At 38.7% G+C, this 7,696-nt stretch overlaps 1 non-coding gene across 1 annotated transcript; it reads right to left on the bottom strand.

Annotated features, from left to right (window-relative positions):
- Nucleotides 1–6,948: 6,948 nt before the first annotated feature.
- On the bottom strand, nt 6,949–7,052 carry LOC116479813 (small nucleolar RNA U13). The gene has a single exon (XR_004251117.1). It is a non-coding gene; the product is annotated as a small nucleolar RNA U13 (small nucleolar RNA).
- Nucleotides 7,053–7,696: the final 644 nt, after the last annotated feature.

Here is a 7,696-nt window from a genome sequence, read left to right on the forward strand (position 1 = left end):
CAGCCTAGACCTGACGGGGCAAGGGCAGTAGCCTTGGAGGATGGGCTGCCTTATAGGACTTGTAGCACAGAGGAATGCAGCCACTGCCAGAACTGTAGGGAGGGAACAGGAGGAATAAAAACCCGGACTTCTTTCCTTGCACCGTTCAATCTCTGGACAGTGCCTCCCACAGGCAAGGGGAAGCTGATGATGCGGTCCTGAGAGGTCAGCCTCTCAGTGCACAGACATGAGCAGAGACAAGTGAATGATGGATCTGGAGAGGCACAGGTCATCCCTGTTGTCACTGAGCACCCATTATGTTCTTTTGTTTGGATGAACAAGCTCACATCCTTAACACAGAGATGCCCAGTATTAGTTCTATTACTGCAGAGGGAAGTCATTCCTGCTATACTTCTGAAACTGAAATTATAACAACAGCCATGAAAAGTGCTCTTCATGTAAGATATCAGGGTGAAATTGAGGTGAGAAAGAAACAATTAGTTACCATAAAACATAATAGCTGCAGTTCCTGCTTCTATAGCTGGTCATAAAGCCTAAATTGATAATTATTTTATGTCTCTCTTACCTTCTTCTAGCACTTTGTTTCCTTGGAATTTTTTACTTGGTGGAGTGACCCAAAGCATCCAAGTCATTCATGCTTCCTCCCCACTGAATAGTCTGGGTTCTACTCCTAATTGTCTTTGATTGCACTGTATAGCAACAACATATTTTTCTTCTAATAATTGGATCAATTGGTACCTTTACTAGCTTAGTAAAAGGTACCTCCTTCTCTGCCTGATGGTTTAGCATCATAACTTGCCCAAAATGGCCAAGAAGCAGCCTCTGCTTCCACTTGAAACCATAACTGGGTCCTTTTGTGGAAGTGTTTCTCCTTGAGACACTCTTCTTGAGGACTGTCAAACCCACCCACTCCCAAGCTGCAAGTTTAGGAGGCAAAAATTGCATAAGTGTGTGATTAGGTGGAATAAGGAAGAGGGACCAGTCCTACTGTGTCTGGAATTGGTTCCTTCCGGTGGGTTCTTGGTCTCGCTGACTTCAATGAAGCCGCGGACCCTCGCAGTGAGTGTTAGTTACACTTCTTAAAAATGGCGTGTCTGGAGTTTGTTCCTTCAGATGTTCAGATGTGTCCGGAGTTTCTTTCTTCCGGTGGGTTTGTGGTCTCACTTGACCTCAGGAGTGAAGCCACAGACCTTCGCAGTGAGCGTTACAGCTCTTAAAAGTGGTGCGTCCAGAGTTGTTTTGTTCCTCCCGGTGGGTTCGTGGTCTCACTGACTTCAGGAGTGAAGCCACAGACCTTCACACTGAGTGTTATAGCTCATAAAGGTAGTGCAGACCCAAAGAGAGAGCAGCAGCAAGATTTATTGTGAAAGGCAAAAGAACAAAGCTTCCACCACGTGGAATGGTACCCGAACAGATTGCCGCTGCTACCTTGGTGGCCAGCTTTTATTCCCTTATTTGGCCCCGCCCACATCCTGCTGATTGGTCCATTTTACAGAGCACTGATTGGCCCATTTTACAGAGTGCTGATTGGTGCATTTACAAACCTTTAGCTAGACACAGAATGCTGATTGGTGCGTTTTTACAGAGTGCTGATTGGTGCATTTACAAACCTTTAGCTAGACACAGAATGCTGATTGGTGCTTTTTTACAGAGGGCTGACTGGTGTGTTTACAATCCTCTAGCTAGACAGAAAAGTTCTCCAAATCCCCACCTGACCCAGAAGCCCAGCTGGCTTCACCTCTCACTACCTCCACTTCTTGGTTTTCACATTGTGTATTCTGGCTCTGGGAGAAATGGCACTGTATATTGGTGCTGGTTTAAGGCAAATACTGTTCTATAGCACCTCACTCAACCTTACCAAATATTCACCTCCAGATGGCACTATAACTTGCCTTCAGTAGGTCATTTCATCAATACATCAAGTCACCTGCTTCTGGGTAATGAGGCCCACAGTTGTACTTTTTGGCCTTAAAATTATTTTCTTGTTTAATCTATGGGACCTGGAGGGGTTGTGCATTTAGCTGGCATGGTAAAAAAGATAAGCGATTCTTTTAAGGTAGCCATAGATGCTTTCTGATGTTTCTAACATATGTCTTAAGTTGGGCATGCAAGGACTCATTTATTTTTTTCTTTTTTTTTGAGAAGGAGTCTCACTCTTGCCCAGGCTGGAGTGCAGTGGTGTGATCTTGGCTCACTGCAACCTCTGCCTCCTGGTTCACAAGCAATTCTCCTGCCTCAGCCTCCTGAGTAGCTGGGATTACAGGCGTGCACCACCACACCTGGCTAAATTTTGTATTTTTAGTAGAGATGGGGTTTTACCATGTAGGTCAGGCTGGTCTTGAACTCCTGACCTCGTGATCCACCAGCCTCGGCCTCCCAAAGTGCTTGGATTACAGGCATGAGCCACGGTGCTCAGCTGTCTTTTCCTTTTTCTTTGGACTTCAAGTTGGTCAGAGGCAGCCTGTCTTCATAATAACCTTTATCACCAAGGTGACTGAGTGCCAGTTAATCTCCCAATGCTTTGCCCTCCACCTGCACTCTCTGTTATTTCACCATTGGTAATAATTTGAGTAATCATAACAATAAAAATGAGTAAGAAGCTTAAATATAAGACATACATAAAATAAGAAAATAGTAATATATTGGAATGTGCAAATTGAGTAAAGGGTTCTAATGTCCTATCTTATATTGGAGAAACTTTAAAAGGTCACTAACTTTAGACTTTATTAACTGTTATTATATGTTTTTTAAAGAATAACTAATAAACTTAGCAATAGAGTGCAAAACTTCTAAACTTGTGGAAAAGAAATGAACTAAGAAGAATAGAAATTACTCCAGCAGTCCAAATGGAGGCCAGAAAGAGGAAAAAATGAATCATTGAAAAGACAAAAAACAAAACAAAACAAAAAAAACCACAGAACACAAAGCAGGTACAAAAATAATAGATTTAGATTCAAATATATTAGTAATTGCATTAAATGTAATGTAAGCCTTCAGTTAAAATCAGTTTGCTAGACTGGGCCAAAAGAAATCCAACTGTATGCCATTTACAAAAGACACATCTAAAACATAGTGATACAGGAATGTCAAAGAAAAAAGATGAAAATTTATATATAATGCAGCAAATACTAACCAAAAGAAACCTGGGTAGATATATTGACCTCAGCTAAAGTAAAATTTATTTAGGCAAAGTGTTTAGGCAAAATACTTACCAGTAATGATGATCATATCACAATGATAATAGTTTCATCAGAACATTTAAAAACCTAATTAGTATACACTAAATAATGCAGCCTCAAAATATACAAATCCAAAGTTGTCAGAGCTACAGAAAATGTCCAAATTTATAATCATAGTGGGAAATTTTTTAACATATCTCTTTCATTAATGAGAAAATTAAACAGATGAAAAAAGTCAGTGAGGATGTAGAAAATCTACACAACATCATCAACAAATTGACTTAAAAGACAAAACAGTACACTCACAACAGCAACAATACATGCATTATTAAAGCACACACAGAATATTTGTACAACTTGATCAGAGACTGAGCCATTAAGAAAATCTCAACACAGTTTAAGGGATTTATATCACAAAAAGTATATTTTCTGATCACTTTGTTGTTAAGATGGAGATCTGAAACAAAAATATTATTGAACTCTTGAAAGGTTGAAAATTAAGAAGTCACTTCCAAGTAGTCCATGGGTCAAATAAGCAGTCAAGTTGGAAATTAGAAAGTATTTAGAGAGATATTTGGATATTTGACCCCTCCAAACCTTAAGTTGAAATTTTATCCCCAGTATTAGAGATGCAACCTAATGGGAGATGTTTGGGTTATGGGAGTGAGTGCCTCATGAATGGCTTGGTGCTGTCCTCTTGGTAATGAGTGAGTTCTTGCTTTATTAATTCTTACAAGAGCTGTTGTTAAAAAGAACCTACCACCTCCAGTGTCCCTATCTCTTGCTTTCTCTCTCCTCATGTGATCTCTGCACGTGGTGGCTCCCCTTTACCTTCTGCCATGAGTCGAAGCATCCTGAGGCCTCACCAGAAGCAGATGCCGGTTCCATGCTTTTTATGCAGCCTGCAGAACTGTGAGCCAAATAAACCTCTTTTCTGTATAAATTACCCAGCATCAGGTATTGCTTTTTTAGCAAAACTAAATGGACTAAGACAGATATGAATAGCTTAAAATCATATTACTGGAATTGAAATAAGATAAACTGAATTCGATCTTTCTTCTCAAGAGATAAAAAAACTCAAGAAAGTAGACATAAGAAAATAATAAAATAAGTACTAAATAATACATGTTTTAAAATGCATGCAGTAGAATCAACAAAGCCCTAACTTGTTTGGTGAAAAAGTAATAAAATTGATAAACCTCTGGGGAGTCTAAATACAATGAAAAGAGAGAAGGCACATGTAGCTAATGTCAGAAATAAAATAAAAGACATAACCACTGATGTTGCAGACATTGAGAATATACGATAATATTTTGAACAATTTCACATACTTTGACATTTAGATTAATGGATAAATTAATAAAAATATGTAATTTAGTATAATAGCCTCAGAAAACAAGTAGAAAACCTGAATAGTTCTAAAACTATTCAGAAGAATCAGTAGTAAAAATCATCCCACAAAGCAAACTTTAGGTCAAGATGGCTAAACTTTAGGTATACCAGCAAATTGTACCAAAACTTAAGGAAGAAATTACTCTATTCCTATTCAAACTCTTGCTCATTTTCTGTGGCTAATTATAAAATTAATACCCAAACTCAACAATATGAAAAAAAAAGTATAGGCAAATCTTAATTAGGCATATAGTGGCCCAAATATTAAGCCAAAGTTTGCAAATTAAATAGAGCTAGATATAAAAATGATAATGCATCATAGCCAAGATGTGTTTATGTCAGGAATGCAAGGGTGGTTTAACATTAGAAACTCATTTAGTGTATTTATCACAAGCACAAATACAAGAAAAAAACATAATATGACTATCCCATGGAAGGCAGAAATGAGTCTGATGAAATTCTATCTTTATCCATAACAATTCTCATCAACTGAGGAATATACAAATCCAATTAGAAAAAAAAATCAGACAATCCAATAGCAAAATTGGCCAATCACTTCAAAAGTGACTTTACAAGAAGAAAATCCAATGAACTCCAATTGTATAAGAAAAGGCCCTCAACCTCTTTAGAGGTAGAAACCAATCAGTACCATAGTGGATACCATTACATACTCATCAGATTGCTAAAAATGGAAAGTACCAAGGGTTGGCAAGGATGTGGGGCAATGGTAACTCTCATATTGTACACTTTTGGGAGTGTAAATTCATGCAATTGTTTGGGAAAATTTTTTAGCATTATCTACTGAGGTAGGAGATATATACACACTTACATACAGACCATCCCTGACTTATGATGATTCAACTTATAATTTTTCATGTTTATGATAGTGCAAAAGCCATACACATTCAGTACTCGGTATACTGAGTACACATTCAGTATAATCCCATCATACATGGAAAATATTAAGTAGAAAATTACTTCTGACTTACTATATTTTCAATTTATGACAGATTTATTAGGATGAAACCCCACCATAAGTTAAGGAGCATCTATACACAGGCATACAGACATATATATAGAAATTCCTCTAAGATGCATCCTCGAGAGACAGGGTTCTACTAAGAGATACCGAGATTCTTTCAGGGGGCATCTTCAAGGTCAAAACTATTTTAGTAATAATACACAGATGTTATTTGTTTTTTCTCTGTGTTGACATTACATTGCTGGTGCAAAAGCAATGGTACGTAAAAGGGCTGTAACCTTAGCAGGAAGCAAAGTAATAGCGCTAAATTGTGCTGGAAGTTGTATCCTTTATCACTTCACACTCACTGTTAAGAAAAATTCCAGCTTCATTTAAGATTGCACTTGATGAAACAGTAAAAGCTATTAATTGTGCTAAATCTCAACTCTTGAATACACTTTTTTTAAACTTTAAAGTTTGGGGTACATGTGCAGGTTTGTTGCATAGGTAAACTTGTGTCCTGGTGGTTTGCTGTACAGATTACTTCATCACCCAGGTATTAAACCTAGTATTCATTAGTTATGTTTCCTGATCCTCTCCCTCCACCCACCCTCCACCCTCCAGTAGGCCCCAGTGTGTGTTGTTCCCCTCTATGTGTTCTCATCATTTAGCTCCCACTTATAAGGCAAGTGGATCGATGAAGTGTGGTATATCCACATAATGGAATGCTATTCAGCAATGAAAAAAATGAAATACAGCTATATGAGTACATAGAATATTGTCATCAATGTGATATTATAAAAATTTGCAAAATCAAATGAACACATAGAATCTCGTTCCATACATGTAAATATGTAATCTTAAAAATAGCTAAAGGAAAACTATTATGCTGGGCACAGTGGCTCATGCCTGTAATCCCAGAATTTTGGGAGGCACGAGGCAGGCAGATCACCTGAGGTCAGGAGTTCGAGACCAGCCTGACCAACATGGAGAAACCCCGTCTCTACTAAAAATACAAAATTAGCTGGCCATGGTGGTGCATGCCTGTAATCCCAGCTACTCAGGAGGCTGAGGCAGGAGAATCATTTGAACCCAAGAGGCGGAGATTGCAGTGAGCCGAGATTGCACCATTACGCTCAGCCTGGGCAACAAGAGTGAAACTCCATCTCAAAAGAAAAGAAAAGAAAAGAAAACTATATAACTAATAGCAATAAAAAGAAAAGTGAGTGCAAAATTATCAAAAAGTTAGAATTAGAATGTTACTGACTTCTGGAGGGAGGCGTGGATTATTACTGGGGAAGCCACATGCAGGGGATTCTGAAATATTGTGTATGTTTCATTTCTTGACCTATATGACTACTTTAAGATGAATCTTAACATCTACTTCTGAAACTATTCAGAAACTTTTTTTTTTCCATTCAGATGAGTAATATGCCGACGTTGTAACAAGGAATGAGGGAGGCACATCTTATACACGAGGCCGAAAACCCAATCCTCACACTTAGGAACTACAAAAGGATCTAGAAAGTAGCTTTTCAAGCAATAAACAAAGATTCAGTTTGTGGTATTGTTTTAATTAAATTGGATCATCAGCTTGACCAGATTTCCCAAAAAGGAAGTAATCCTTTCCTTGTATTAGTTTCTATTAGTGAGGAAGGAAGCTTAATAACTTGCCAACATCACTAACACTAGGACCTTTCTCTTTTTTTGAGACAGAGTCTTGCTCTGTCGCCCAGGCTGGAGTACAGTGTGGCATGATCTCGGCTCACTGCAACCTCCGCCTCCCGGGTTCAAGCGATTCTTCTGCCTCAGCCTCCTGAGTAGCTGGGACTACAGGCACACACCACCACACCCGGCTAATTTTTATATTTTTAAGAGACAGGGTTTCACCATATTGGCCAGGCTGGTCTCAAACTCCTGACCTCGAGATCTGCCTGCCTTGGCCTCCCAAAGTGCTGGGATCACAGGCGTGAGCCACCGCACCCAGCCAACACTAGGACCTTTTGCTGGCAAAGTGAGCATCTATTTAGTACCAGAACTGTGCAGTAAGGTGAACAGAGAAAAAAGTAACAGCTGGAAGTACTGAGAAATCATTGTTCCCATACTCTAATGTAAAATGTTAAAATTTGACTCCTCCACATTTTTAACTGTTTATGCCGAGCTA

Source organism: Hylobates moloch, unplaced genomic scaffold (genome assembly GCF_009828535.3).
Source record: "Hylobates moloch isolate HMO894 unplaced genomic scaffold, HMol_V3 SCAFFOLD_12, whole genome shotgun sequence".
Classification (NCBI taxonomy): Eukaryota; Metazoa; Chordata; class Mammalia; order Primates; family Hylobatidae; genus Hylobates; species Hylobates moloch.